At 38.4% G+C, this 16440-nt stretch overlaps 1 pseudogene; it reads right to left on the bottom strand.

Moving 5' to 3' along the window:
• Nucleotides 1-1096: 1096 nt before the first annotated feature.
• Nucleotides 1097-12530, bottom strand: LOC132676913 (vomeronasal type-1 receptor 90-like; annotated as a pseudogene).
• Nucleotides 12531-16440: the final 3910 nt, after the last annotated feature.

Raw genomic sequence — 16440 nt, 5'->3', positions numbered from 1 at the left:
AGATAATGACTTACCCAGACAAAAAAAAAAAAAAAATGAAACGTGTTGGTGACCATTAAACCAAGCCTGTAGGAAATATTAAAGGGGGACTCAAGAAGAAAGACCCAATGAAATGAAGACTAGAATGAAACAGAGAAAGTCTCCAGAAGCAATGACAAAATAATAAAATGGCACTAAATTCATATGTATCAATAATCAATCTGAATGTAAAATGATTACATGCTCCAATCAAAAGTCACAGAGTGTCAGAATGGATAAGAAAAACAACACTCATCAATATGTTGCCTACAAGACACTGCTTTTATACCTAAAGAGCCCTGTAGATTGAAAGTAAGGGGCTGGGGAGCATTTATCACACAAATGGAAGTCAAGTCAAAGCCAGAGTAGCAATATTTCTATCAAAGAAACAAGATTTTAAGCAAAAGACTGTAACAAGAGATGAAGAACATCACTATATCATAATAAAGAGGTCTGACAAGATCTAACAAATGTAAATACTTATGCCCCAACTTGATACAAACAAAATCCATAAAACACTTGCTAACGAACATAAAGGAACCCTTTGATAATAATACAATACGAGTCTTTAACACCCCAATTACAACAATGGACAGATGATTTAAGGAGAAAGTCAACAACGTGACAATGGCTTTGAAAGAGACAGAGGACCCGATGGATTTAACAGATACATTCAGAACATTTCATCCTATAACATCATAATACACATTCTTTTCAAGTGCTTATGGGACATTCTCCAGATTAGATCACATACTTAGAAACTACCTCAATAAGTACAAAATATTGCGATTGTACCATGCATATTTTCCAACCACAGCAGTGTATAACTTGAAGTCAACCACAAGTAAAACATTGGGAAGATCACAAATACATGAAAGCTAAACAACATCCTACTAAAGAATGGCTGAGCCAACCAGGAAATTAAAAAAAAAAATGAAGAAGAAATACATGGAAACAAATGATAATGAATACATGACAGTCCACATTTGGGATGGAGCAAATAATCATAACAGTGAATGTTTTTGAAATATAGGGTTCCCTGAAGAAGTAGTAAAAGGGTCAAATACACAACCATAATTTACGCCTCATAGAGCTAGAAAAAGCACGACAAATTCATCTGAAAGCTAGCAGAAAAAATGGAAATAATAAAAATTATACTAAAATAAATGATATAGAAAAAAAGAAAAATAATCAGTAGAACAGATCAATGAAACAGGAGGTGTTTCTTTGAATAAATTAGTAAAATTCATAAACCCTCATCCAGACTTCTAAAACTAAAAGAGAAAGGAACCAAATAATTAGAATCACGAATGAGCAAGAAGAGATTACCATGAACACCACAGAAATGCAACAAATTGTAAAAGGATATTATGAAAAATTAGTGCCAGCCAGTTGGGCAATCTGGAATTATTGGATAATTCCTAGAAATATACAAATTACTAAAGCTGAAACGGGAAGAAATAGAAAGCTTGAATACACTTATAACCAACAAAGAAACTGAATTCGTAATCAACCCCACGCCCCAAGCAAACAAGTCCTCAGCCAGATGGTTTTCCAGGGGAATTACACCAAACATTAAAAGAAGTTTTAATGCCCATTCTTCTCAAGCAGCTCCCCCCCAAAAAAAATAGAAATGAAGGAAATTTCCAAACTCATTCTACAAGGCAATCTTTACCTTTCAATGCAAGAATACAAAACCAGAAAATACTCCACTAGAAAAGATAATACAGGGCAATAACCCTAATGAAAATGGATGCAAGAATTCTCAACAAGACCCTGGCAAGTGACGTCCAACAGTACATTTAAAGAATCATTCAAGTGGTATTTATTCCTGGACTGAAATGGTGCTTCAATATTCACAAATTTCAACGTGATGTACAATATGAATTAAAAATGGATAAGAACTATATGGTCCTCTAAAACTATGTAGAAAAAATGTATACAAACTGCTGTCATTTCTTGAGAAAAGTCATCAGTAAAGTAGGAGTATGGGTAATATACCTCCACAGTAGAAAGATCATGTATGAAAGACTCACAACTAACTTGATCGTCAATGGGAAGGAAAAAACTGAGAGCTTTTCCTCCACAGTCAGAAATAAGACAGTGATGTCCACTCTCACCATTGGAATTTAACATAGTAATGGAAGTCCTAGCCTCAATAATCAGACAGAAAAATGAAATAAAAGACACCCAAATCGTCAAAAATTCAAACTTTCGCTACTTGCAGATGACATGATACTGTATGTATTAAAACTAGAAGATGGTAGGAAGGGCAAAGAGGAGGTGTTTGCTACATTGACTGGTAGGAGGGAGCCTGGGCTTTGGAGGGGCAGCCTGCTGGGCAAATGGAGCCCTTGAAGTCTAGTTGGCAAAAGAGAAGGAGCCAGATTGCATGAGTTCTGACAGCCAGTGGGACTTAACTTCTGAAATGTTAAAAGTCAACATTTCTGCTCTCGAAGAGCAAGGAGGGCCAGAGGATGCCAGGATGGAGAGTTGTTAAGGCCCAGAAGGACAGAACTCTGGGGGAACAAAGGTGCTGGAAAGCTCCATTTCCCTCTCCTATCCCCCATCCGAAATTCCAAAGGGAAACAGTTCCCATCACTGAACTTGCTTGCACCACACAAACACCCAACACTAGATTTCTGTGGATCCATCCTTCTGACAGGACTGCCCTCTCCCAGAGCTACACAGCCCCTTCCACAGGGCACCAGCTATGGGAAAGTTAGCTAAGCCTGCCCCTCCTGCCCCTGTGCAACTTGCTTATCCTCCCAGGCTAATATGCCCTGGGCCAGATTCCATAGAAGCAGTACCACAAGCCTGGCAGTGTGCAAGCAGCCCAGACAGAGGCCACACCACTCCACAGTGAGTCCTTCCCTTGGGACAAGGGAAGATAAAGTACACAACAGCCTGACTGTGGCCCCAGCAGTGGGCTGGTGGCAGATATCGGGTCTGACTGTGGCCCTGCCCACCAACACAAGTTTCTCTGGACAACAGGAAAATGCCCTGTACTTTGGAGCTACCACAAGGACTACCCAAAATTACAAAACGGAAAAATTCTCCTCACAAGAAATTCCAGGAAGTAGTGACAGATAACAAATTGATCAAAACCGATTTAAACAATACAACAGAACAAGAGTTTAGAATAATAGTCATAAAATTAATCACTGGGCTTGAAAAAAAGCATAGAGCACATCAGAGAATCTATAGCTACAGATATCAAAGGACTAAAAAATAGTCATGAGGAGTTACAAAATGCTATAAATGAGGTGCAAAATAAAATGGTGATGGCCATAACATGGATTGTAGAGGCAGAGGAGAGAATACATGAAATAGAACGTAGAATTATGGAAAAATGGAAGCTGAGAAAAAGAGAGATAAAAAAAAAATCCAGGATCAAGAGGGGAGAATTAGTGAAATAAGTGATGCAATCAAATGGAACAATACCCATACCAAAGAAATTCCAGAAGAAGAAGAGAGAGAAAAAGGGGCTGAAGGTGTACTTGAACAAATCACAGCTGAGATACTACCTGGCAATGAGAAAGAATGAAATTGGGCCTTTTATAACAACGTGGATGTAACTGGAAAGTGTTATGCTAAGTGAAATAAGTCATACAGAGAAAGACAGATACCATATGTTTTCACTCTTATGTGGATCCTGAGAAACTTAATACAAGACCATGGGAGAGGGGAAGAGGAAAATGTTAGATGTTTTTACCGGGTAGCATTCCATTGTGTGTGTGTGTGTGTGTGTGTGTGTGTGTGTGTGTGTGTGTATTATATATATCACATCTTTATCCATTCATCAGTTGATGGACATTTGAGCTATTTCCATAATTTGGCTATAGTTTATAGAACTGCTATAGACATTGGGCTGCATGGTCCCATTCAAATCAGCATTTTGTATCCTTTGGGTAAGTACCTAGTGGTGCAATTGCTGTGTCATAGAGGAGTTCTATTTTTAACTTTTTGAGGTAGCTCCATACTATTTTCCAGAGTGACTGCCCCAGTTTACATTCCCACCAAAAGTGCAAAGGAGTTCCCCTTTCTCTGCATCCTCAACAACAGCTGTGGTTTCCTGAGTTGTTCATATCTGCCACACAGCTAATATCATCCTCAATGGGGAAAAACTAAGAGCATTCTCCCCAAGATCTTAACATGGCAGGGATGTCCATTCTCACCATTGTTGTTCAATATTGTACTGGAAGTCTTAGCTCTGAATCAGACAACAAAAAGAAATCAAAAGGATCCAAATCAGCAAGGAAGAAGTCAAACTCTGTCTCTTCACAGATGACATGATACTCTATAGGGAAAACTCAAAAAAATCCACTGAAAATTGGCTAGAGCTGATACATAAATTCAGCAAAGTCACAGGATATAAAATCAATGTATAGCAATTGGTTGAATTTCTATACATCAATAATGAAGCACCAGAAATTGAAATCAAGGAATAAATCCCATTTACAATTGCACCAAAAAAAAAAACCAAAAAACATAAGATACCTGGGAATAAACCTAGCTAAAGAGGTAAAAGCCCTGTATCATGAAAATTATAGAAACCTTATGAAAGAAATTGAAGAAGACACAAAGAAATGGAAAAACATTCCATGCTCATGGATTGATAGAACTAATATTGGTAAAATATCTATGTTACCCTAAACAATCTACACATTCAATGCAGTCCCTGGAGTTTGCTTTTTGGGAGATTTTTTTGTTTGATGATTCATTTTATTACAAATTATTGGTCTGTTCAAATGTTCTATATTTTTCCTGATTCAGTTTGGAAGATTATATGTTTCTCATAATGTATAAGTTTATTCCGTAGTGTTCAATTTGTTTGCATATAATTTTAATAATATAATCTTATAATTATTTCCATTTGTGTGTTCTCGGTTCTTATTTCTCCCCATTCATTATGGTTTCACTTAGTTGTCTTCTCTTTTTTTGAGAAGTCTAGCTCAATTTCTGAGTTTTATCTATTTTCCAATTGCCTCATCATTTTTGAAAATCTTTTTAAAGAATCTGCTCTTGAATTCATTAATAGTTCTATTTTTTCTTAGTTTATATTCCTAGGTGGTGGATTTTTTTTTAATTTTGCAACCAGAAAGTTCTGGGACTGTCATTGATGACCTTGTTTATGATTGGGTGGAAAGTGGTGCAAATAGACTTTTGTTCACTTTGATTATGTAGTGACTCTTATGTTTTGTAAACATTTCAAATTTTCAAATTATTTTTTTGCAGAAAATTTGAGATAAAGCTACAGATATACTCTGTTTCCACACAAGCATAGCCTCCTCCATATACCCATCCTCTACTGGAGTAGCACAATTTGTTACAATTGCTTAACATACTTTGACACATCATAATCACCCAAATTCCAGAGTTTACATTATTGTGCCCTTCTGGTGTTGCACATTGTGTGGGTTTGGAGAAATGGATAGTTATTTCTAGGCACCATTTTGGAATCTTACACAGTGTCCCTGTTGTCCTAAAAGTCCCCTGTATTCCAAATATTCAACACTGTTTCTTCTTGTAAAGGTGGGCAATCATTGATATTTTCATTTCTCTGCAATTTTGATATTTACAGAATGTCTTAGAGTACAAGTCATGCATATGCAGCCTCTTTGGTTGTTTATAGGATAAAGTCACCAGTGAAGTAACCCATGGTGTTTGATACAGAAACATAAATGCAGTTATGACAAGGATAAAGTTTAAAGTTAATTATAACAAAGTTGTTATAGTTGTAAGGGTATACTATGAAAAAGTATATGCCAAAAAACTGGGCAATGTGGAAGAAATGAACAAATTCCTAGACACTTACCAACTTGCAAACTGAAAGAGTAAAGATCGAAAATTTAAATAGACCCACAACCAGCAAGGAAATTGAATCAGTTTCAAAAAATTCTCAACAAATAAAAGTTCTGGGCCCGATCAATTCCCAGGGGAATACTGCCATATATATATATATATATATATATATATATATATATATATATATAAAGAAGAGTGCATCCTATCCTTCTCAAACTATTCCATAAAAATAGACACAGAACAGAAACTTCAAATTCATTCTATAAAGCCAATATGACCTTGATTCCAAAGGCAGGCAAAGACCCCCACTAAAAAGGAGAATTACAGGCCAATACCCCTGATAAACATGTATGGAAAAATTCTCAACAAGATACTAGAAAATTGAATTCAAGTGTACATTAAAATAATTATTCATCATGATCAGGGATTTATTCCTGGACTGAAGGGCTGGTTCAATATTTGCAGATCATTCAATGTGACAGAACCACATTCATAAAAGAAAGAATAAAAATGATATGATCTTGTCAATAGATGCACAAAAAGCATTTGACAAAGTATAGCATCCATTCCTGATTAAAAAAAAAAAAAAACTCAACAAAGTAGGGGTTTATGTAACATACCTCAACATTACAAAGACAATGAATGAAAGACCGTCAGCTAATTTCACCTTCATTGGGGAAAAGCCAAGAGCCTTTCTCCTATGGTCAGGAACAAGATAAGGATGCCCACACTCACCATTTCTAATTAATAAGTAGTAGAAGTCTTAACCTCAGCAATCAGACAACAAAAAGAAATAAGGGGCATACAAATTGGCAAGGAAAAATCAAAATTTCATTATGTGTAAATGACATGCTACTCTATATTCAAAACACAAAAGATCTCCACCAAAAAATTTCTAGAACTAATCCACAAATTCATCAAAGTTGCAAGATATAAAATCAATGTGCAGAAATATGTTGCAATTCTATACAACATAACAAAACAACAGAAAAATAAATCTAGGAATCAACCCCATTTACAATTGCAACAGAAAACATATGATTCTTAGGAATAAACCTAACTAAAGAGGTGTATACTCTGAACAATACTACCCAAATCAATCTGAAAACGACTACCCAAATCAACCTACACATTTCATGCTACCCTTAACAAAATACCACCAGCATTCTATGCAGAGTTAGATCACACAATCATACTTTGTATGGAACCACAAAAGACCCTGAATAGCGAAAGAAATCCTAAAAAATAAAACTGGAGGCATTACAATTCTGGATTTCAAGCTATATTCCAAAGCTGAAGTCATGAAAACAGTATGGTACTGGAACAAAAACAGATTGATTACTGAAACTGAATACAATACTCAGATATGGACCCTCAACTATATAGTAAGCTCATCGTCAAGAAGGCAGGAAAGATTATCCAATGGAAGAAAAAAACAGTCTTGGGTGCCTTGGTGAGTCAGTGGTTTATGAATCTAACACTGGCTCAGGTCATGATCTCACCTTTCGTGAGTTCCAGCCCCACATCAGGGTCTCAGAGCCCAGCTCAGAGCCCAGAGCCTGCTTCAGATTCTGTCTCTATGTCTCTGTGCCCCTCCCCCAACTTGTGCACTGTCTCTCTCTCTGAAAAATAAATAAAGATTAAAAAAATCTCCTCAGCAAATGTTTTTGAGAAAACTGTACAGCGAAATGCAGCAAAATGAAACTGGATCACTTTCTTACACCATGCACAAAAATAAATTCAAAATGGATGTAAGAACAAAATTTGAGACGCGAAACCATCAAAATCCTAGAAGAGAACACATGCAACAATGTCTTTGACCTCAGCTACAGCAACTTCTTACTAGACATGTCACTGGAGGCAAGAAAAATAAAAGCAAAAATGAACTATTGGGACTTCATCAAGATAAAAAGCTTCTGCACAACAAAGGAAACAATCAGCAAAAATAAAGGGAGAGGAAGGTGGGTGATGGGTATTGAGGAGGGCACCTTTTGGGATGAGCACTGGGTGTTGTATGGAAACCAATTTGACAATAAATTTCATATGTTGAAAAAAAAGTATTTGGTATACATCTTCATGCTTTTTAATAGTTGCATACTATCCTACTATATGAATGTACCATAGTCAGTTTTGTGCGTGGACATCTGGTATCTGGGTTGTTTCCAATCTTTTGCTTTTACAAATATTGCTGAAATCAATGTAATTTCATGTGTGTGTGCTGATAGATCTTTATGGTAAAATTTTTAAAATGGAATTTCTAGGCCAGAGGGGACATTACATTTATCAATATTGCCAATTATCAATTGTTTTCCATAAGTATTAAACAAATTTACACTTCTGCTAAAAAAAAAAAAGTAAACTGAATGGGACAAGATATTTGCAAATAACACATCTGATAAAGTGTTTGTATCCAAAATCTATAAAGAACTTATCAGACACCCCCAGAAATTAAAAACAAACAAACAAAAAAATAAAAGCACAACAATCCATTGAATAAATGGGTAGAAGACATGGATAAACACTTTTCCAAAGAAGACATCCAGAGAGCTAATGCTCACATGAAAAGAAGCTCAACATCATTCATCATCAAGGAAATACAAATTGAAACCACAATGAGGTATCATGTCACACCTGAAAAAAAAATGTCTTAAATTAACAACTCAGGAAAAAACAGATGTTGTCAAGGTGGGAAAGAAAGGGGAATATTTTTGCACTGTTGGTGGGAAGGGAAACTGATGCAGCACTCTGATAAACAGTATTCAGTTTCCTTAGAAAATTAAAAATAGAAGTACCCTGGTGGCCCATCAATTGCACTACTAGGGATTTATTCAAATGATACCAAAAAGCTGTTATGATGGGGCATATGCTCACCAATGTTTATAGCAGTGCCATCAACAATATCCAAATTATGGAAAGAGTCCAAATCCATCAAATGGTGAATGGATAAAGAAAAGGTGATTTGTGTGTGTGTGTGTGTGTGTGTGTGTGTGTGTGAGAGAGAGAGAGACACAGAGAGAGAGAGCAGTGTGAAATACTGCTCATTGATGAAAAGGAGTGAAATCTTGCCATTTGCAACAATGTGGATGGAACTACAAGGTATTATGATACGCAAAATATGTCAGGCAAAGAATGACAAATACATGATTTCCCTCATATGTGGAATTTTAGAAACTAAACACATGAACATAGGGAAAGGGAAAAAATAAGAGAAAAACAGGGAGGGAGGCAAACCATAAGAGACAAACACAGAGAACAAACTGAGAGTTGCTGTAGGGGAGCTGTGTGAATGATGGGGCAGCAGGGTGATGGGCATTAAGGAGGACACTTGTTGGGATGAGCATTGGGTGTTGCATGTAAGTGGTTATTCACTGGGTTATGCATTTGAAACCAATATTATAGTGTATGTTAATGAACTTAAATTTAAATAATAAATTTTAAAAGTTTAAAATTCATCTAAGTTGATGAAAGATATAATAGCTAGAATCTTGAGAAGCAATATTGCAACCAAGCACATTAAAGACTGGAGTATTATGAGGAACTCACTTTTCACTACAGATGTAGGAAGATCAAAATGAGAAGAAAAAAGTTGGTTCACTAGAGTATATAAAAATAAGAAAATAAAATTAAAGAAAAGATTAATAAATTTATAAATTCAAAATTAGACAATAACGTTGCAAATCAGAAATTCATTGTAACAAAAATGTATTAAAATTACTCACGTAAAATATTAACCAAACTGAATAACAGGAAAGAAAATGAAATATCTAAAGGATAAAAAAATACTAATTCAAAGGGATACATGCACCCTGATGTTTATAGCAGCATATCTAACAATAGCCAAACTATGGAAAGAGCCCAAGTGTCCATCAGCTGATGAATGGATAAAAAAGAAGTGACATATATGTATGCAACGGAATATTATTCAGCCATCAAAAACATTTTAATCTCAATAACATGGATGGAGCTAGAGAGGATAATGCTAAGTGAAATAAGTCAGTCAGAGAAAGACAAATACCATATGACTTCACTGAAATGTGGAATTCAAGAAACAAAACAAACAAAGGGGGAAAAAAGAGAGAGAGAGGCAAACCAACAAACAGACTCATAAGTATAAAGAACACACTGATGGTTCCCGGGGGGAGATGGGTGGATGCTGTGTTAAAAGGGTGATGAGGATTAAAAAGTGCACTTGTCTTGATGAGCAGGGGGTGATGTATGGAAGTGTTGAATCACTATTTTGTGTCTCTGAAACTAATATTACACTGTATGTTAACTAACAAGAATTTAAATTAAAAAAAGAAAAAAAAAGAAAAGCAAAAAAAAAATGTAAAAGCACTGAGAAAAGCGGGGAGAGGTCTAAAACCAATGAAAGATAAAATAGAGAAAAACTACAAAGGTGAGGGTAAAATCTCTGCAGCCTTAATAGAAGCCAGAACACAGAGAAGTAAGTATAAATAGGGCAGAGAGAAATTGTTGCTAAGTAAAATTGGATACATAGCTAAGTCTCTTGAATAAGAGTAAATTTAAGTTTAAAAATACTGCATAACCAATAGGTAATACTAACATTGTACTAATTCACAATAATAATTTAGAGTGTAATTTTCTTGTACAAGAGACAATTTTCCTAAAGGGAGTTTGAGAATTAAAGTGAAAGAGACAGGAATTGTAAATGCATAGGAATATCTAATCTTCCTGAATAGTAAACTAAACAAACTGGAGGCTCCTTCACATCACAGGTTTCAAAAATATTTAGATAAATTAAGATATTTTTTGTTTTATTTAATTTTTTAAGTTTATGTATTTATTTTAACTTTTTAGTGTTTATTTAGTTTTGAGAGAGAGAGAGAGAGAGAGAGAGAGAGAGAGCAGAATTAGGAGAGAAGGAGAGGGAGAGGGAGGGAGACACAGAATCCAAAGCAAGCCCTGTGCTGTCAGCAGAGAGCCTGATGTGGGGCTTGAACTCATAGAACATGAGATCATGACCTGAGCTCAAGTTGGCTTCTTAAGCCACTGAGTCACCCAGGAGCCCCTAATTTATGTATATTGAGAGAGAGAGAGAGCACCAGAGTGTGGGGAGGGGCAGATAGAGGGGAAAGAAAGAATTCTAAGCAGGCTCTGCACTGTCAGCACATAGCCCAATGGGAACACATGAACTATGAGATTATGACCTGAAAGGAAATCAAGAATCAGACGCTAACACCCACTGAGCCACCCAGAACTCCTGATACTATTTTTATAAATATTTATTCATTTTGGGGAGAGCGCAAGTTGGGGAGGGGAAGACAGAGGGACACAATATCCAAACACTGCACCTTGCTAGCAGTCTGACAGGCTGACAGAAGCTGAGGCCAATATGAGGCTGTAACTCACAAAGTGTGAGATCATAACAAGAGCTGAAGCCAATGCTCAACTGACTGAGCCACCCAGGTACCCCCCAAAATATAATTTTAAATTACCTTTAAATTAAAACTACAGTTTAAATGTTACATAAACAAATAATCTGACATTTGATTAAAGGAAAAGAACCAATTTTCAAGTTAATTACTTCATGAATAAATAATTGTAAATTGACTGTCATTTTCCTACACTTTTGAAACACATTTTTTTTTCTTTTATCAGAACAAATTAACACCAATGCACTGATAGTGGCATAGACATTGGACACAAGCTTCTGAAAATCCAGGATGACTCTATCTTATGTCCATAACAGAGTTGCGGAGAAGGAAATGATGTCGTCCACCCAGTACATGGCCACAAAGAAACTCACAAACAACAGGACGGTATGGGTGACCCTTGTCTCTGGGGAGACTCTTGAGGAGAGGCTGGTGCTGTGAAGGTGTTGGCACTGCCTCTGATGCCTGGACAAGAAGGCCACCATGTATGCACTTGAGAGCAGCCTGACTCCTATGAAGAAAAAATCCCTGGATAATGTCAAAATGAAAAACAGCACCTGATGATGAAGCTTATGTGGTAAAATGGACAGTATTTACTGACATGCAGTAGATTCCTCTGGGTCACGTTAGAAGCAGAAGTATGGAAGATACAGTCATTATTGAGAGACAAACAGAAGCCATTGGATGATAAAAGAATGAAAGATGTACTTTGTGAATTTCTGTTAAAGAGTTTTTAATCCTTATTTATTTTTGAGAGAGACAGATACAGAGCAATAGCAGGGGAGGGGAAGAGAGAGAGGGAGACACAGAAACTGGAGCAGGCTCCAGGCTCTGAGCTGTCAGCACAGAATCCGATGTGGAGCTTGAACTCATGGACCATGAGATCATGACCTGAGACGAAGCCAGACAGTTAACAGACAGAGCCACCCAGGCGCCCCTGTGAATTTCTGTTTAAATCTGACCAACCAGGGGGTGCTAGGGATGATGATGATGATGGCCTAGAGGATGCTCAGGAGGCAGGTGGTTCTCATAGACAGACCAAGTGTCTTTGCAGAATAAAGCCTTACACTTGAAATATTCCAAAAGTTTAATATTTCAATCAGATCTGTAGACATCATAAACAGTATAGTCAATTGTTTCGTTATGTGGACAAGGGCGAAGTGACCAATCATAAGGTCAGTGGGTTTAGGCCTGTGATGCAGGAGTATGAAGGTATGGAAGAGAAGGAGGACTGGGTTGGCTGATTCTAATGCCTATTTGTAAAAGTTGGCATAGTTTAATAGTAATGTAAATGGAAAATATGTTTATCATAGGCACCAAGAAAAAACATATTTTGTGTATCTGAAAAACAAGACCTCACAACATTAATGTGATTTACATTGTTGGCAAAGTCATCACCATATCACAGTTTTTATTTTACTCAAATGTATTTCATCCAATTTGTCAGAAAAGCTGTGTTGTCTTAGAAATACATTCTCAACATTATTTGTACATCCAATTTGAGTATGTGAGTATTTTACATATGTACATATGTATCTGAAATCTGTATGTTATCTATCTATCAATCTATATCCATCACCTATTTATCACTAACTAGGGAGAGAGAGAGAAAGAGGGAAAGACAGAGAGAGGGAGAGATAGATTTCACGCAACATATTCAACTTCATGTCAAGATAATGTATCCATTTCTCACACTGCTATGGTACATGCATTTTTTTTTACTTTCTGTTCTGAATTATCCTGTCTCATATTCAGCACCAAGAATACTAATAGTCATAAAAAGAATGCACAAGTGTTTGTATAGTTGCACTGTTGTATATTTTATGTTAATGGTAAAGAATTGTCAATCAAATATTTGGGAAAAATAATGTCCAGGTGAGGTTCCCATTAGGAATTGTGACCCTTTCTTCTTCCTCCTTCCACACTTAGGGACCATCATATTTACATTGGGCTTATCCTCATAATTCAGAATGATCTCACTTTAAAATCAGATAATTATTAATCTTTCTTCTACAATTGACACATAAACTATTGTACTCATATTAGAGATATGAAGATTTGGATGTGGACATCCTAGGGGAAGAAAGCACAAATAGGGAGAGGTGTTGGGCTTGGGTGATTGAACTAAGGGTCATCCTACAACTGGGTGTCCCCATGGGGCTGTGGGGGCTCACAATGTCTCTGGGATCCTGGTGGGGGCAGTGACAGGGAAAAGGTCAGGGGAAAGAGCAAGAACAGGGGCAGGAGCAGGGACTGGGGCAGAGGCAGGAGCAGGAGCAGGGGCAAGGCAAGAACAGGACCAAGGGCAGAGGTAGGGGCAGCGGCACCAAAGGGGCAGGAGCAAGGCCAGGGGCAGGAACTGTGGGAGGGCTGGGGGCAGGAGCAGGAACAGGGCTAGGGTCAGCCCTTGTTTCTGGAGACTCCCCATTGGTCACTTTCTCCCTGTGTCCAGAGTGGCCCTCCCGGGAGGTTGGACACATGGGCACCTCAACAGGGTAGACGGAGCACGGGTCTGCCAGCCAATCCCTGATCTTATCTGTAGTCTTCTGCAAAGGCACTGAATAGCTGCTGTCCCAGAGGTATCACAGACCTGCTCAGCCATCGTCAGGGTCCTTCTGCCTTCTCCCACGGATGCTCCCAGATAACTAACCTGTCTACAGCCCTGCACCCAGGATGCAGTGACATACAACTTCAGGTCTCAGGATGAACCTTGGGGACACGAGGGAAGCCCCATAGCACCCTGTCCCTCTCAGCCAGCCTTAACCTGGGTTGTGAGCATGACCATCCACCGGGCATCTGACCCTTTATCAGACTGTATCTCCTCAGGTGGGCCTGCCACACATGACCCTTCCTTCCACACATAGACACACACATGGGGAGGGGAAGTGGGGCCACACAGGTCAGTAAAAGAGGTATCAGGCTTGACTGGCCAGATCTGGGACTCTCTCTGTTACCTTTGGGTCTTTCCAAGCTAGAATCCAGAGGCGCCCAGTGTGAGACATGACACACTGTCTCCAAGATCGGGAAACAGTGTCACTGTTGGCTCTCCTGAGCTGATAGCCTTGTGACATGGGCACACAGCAGGAAAGCATGTTGCTTATGTGCAGGTTTCCAAACAAATAAGCCAAGCAAGACGCTGTCTCCAGAATGTGGGTGCCTGGTTACCGGGTTGTGAATTCTGTTGTGTTCTGTTGTCAAGGAAGTGTGGTCACTGCCTGGGTTCCCCTTACCAGGCTTCTTCCTCATGCGAGAACCATGCCCTCAGGCTGCAGAAGGGCTCCACTCCACCCCATACCCTGTCCATACAGTGACACCAACACACCTCACCAAAAGCCCCCAGGAGGCCTGGGCGCAGCCAGTGCCTCAGCGTTGAGGACACAGGGTTGGGTTGAGGCCAGGCTCCTGACCCTGACCATGAGTGTGACCCTGCACAAATCCTGGCCTTCTCAGGGTCTCCCTAGTGCCCCACATTGACCTCCATGCTAGCATGAAGCATGCTTTTGTTTCTCCCTCTCTCTCTCTACCTCACACCCTCTCCCCATCTCAAGCTCTCCAAATAAATTAGGTAAATACACATGGAAATGAACAAAGAAATCAATAAACACATTTATAACTACATTGAGACAAAAATAGCCTTGATTATGTTTTTACTGAACACTTGGATGGGAATATTCTGAGTCTTACTTTATTAATTGCTCACTGTATATGTATTGCAACAGTGACAATATTCAAGGAGCTCAGAAGGGTTAACTAAGTGTAAAGATTTTGTTGTATACAGTGTAAACATATTTAATATAGGATGATGATAAGATATAACTTGATAGTTATGTTTTGAGAAAGTATTATAATTTTTTAAAATTGAATTCCTACTGATGCTCATTTTCTCTCTAGAACAAATGTGAATTGTTTTGTCTAAATTTGTCCCATCAATGAGGAATATCAGAAATGGGATGAGCTGGGATTTCTACTCAAGAAAGGAATATCTTTGTATTCTGAACATATTCCATTTATTCCTCTCCACACTGAAAATTTCACCATTAACTCCATTAGAAAGCAGGACTTTTTCTTTCTTTTTTTTCTTTTTTTTTTTCTGTTATCCCTGTTTTCACAGAGAATAATATGGTGTGGGATAGGAATCATGTTTGAAAACAAAACATACCGTCTTAAATGGCCCACTTGCCCATGAGGACATACACTAGGCGAGACAGGAGCAAGCTGGAACCACAGAATGTAGAGGTGCCTTCACTCTGAAAGTTGTCTGATGACCCATCACCATGGAGATGTGATGATGCACCTTTGCTTCCATTCCAATTGTCACTGTGTGAGCTGAGCTGTTGCAGTTTGGTCACTGGTGAGAAGTTCCCCCATGATGGGAAATGTGAATTGTTGTTCTTTAGGTATGTTCCTACTCATTTTCTGAATTCTGTTCTTTCAAGTAGGCTATTTGCCACTGAAATTTTCTCTTGCTGTTCACCTCCACCCCTAATTTGTCAACTGAGTTCTATGAATGTACTATCTTATTTTGCTGTAAAACTTAAGTTCTACGTTTGATTTTTCCACGGAGCTGGCTTTCATAAAGATCTTCCTCAATACAGAAAACTATTTCTGAATTCCCATTGTGTACACAGTCTTACTGAGTACACACACAGAGAACACACCCACACTGCTCTCATTGGGTCAGGAGAATCTTGATTCCACCCCAGCAACAGACATGACAGGGAAGGGAATTGGAGCTCAACTCTTCTGAATGCAGATGTCAAATTCTGAACGTAAATATGAGTAGTCTAAATCGTGACATTTTTATATGGAAAGAAACTAGGATTTCTTGGGTATTGTCCTGGGCTGGTATGGAAGGGACCACGAGCTGTCTGGGTGATGCCTGAGGGCAAAGGAGAAGGGAACATGCCATTGGGTGGGTGGAATAAATGTTTGGCAATGTTTGGCAACTTAGTAACGGACTGCCTGATAACAGTCAAAGGGAGACCTCAGGTGGGGTCTCCAGGCTGGGCACAAGGAGGAGACGCTCTAAAAACAGACAGGAGTCTGAACTCTATACCTACAGTGTCCAGATAGGATAAAGAGACCTAAAAATAAAGACTAGATGTGGGAGAGGAAGGAAGGAGCAAGGAGGTGTTCACTGCAGCCACTGCATCCAAGCCAGTGGCTCTAGGCCAGACCTTATTCCAGGCCCCTTAGGATTTTCCTCAGATCAATAGTAACA

Source organism: Panthera onca, chromosome F1, assembly GCF_046562875.1.
Source record: "Panthera onca isolate mPanOnc1 chromosome F1, mPanOnc1 haplotype 2, whole genome shotgun sequence".
NCBI classification, from domain to species: Eukaryota; Metazoa; Chordata; class Mammalia; order Carnivora; family Felidae; genus Panthera; species Panthera onca.
This window is presented reverse-complemented; position numbering and strand designations above follow the sequence as displayed.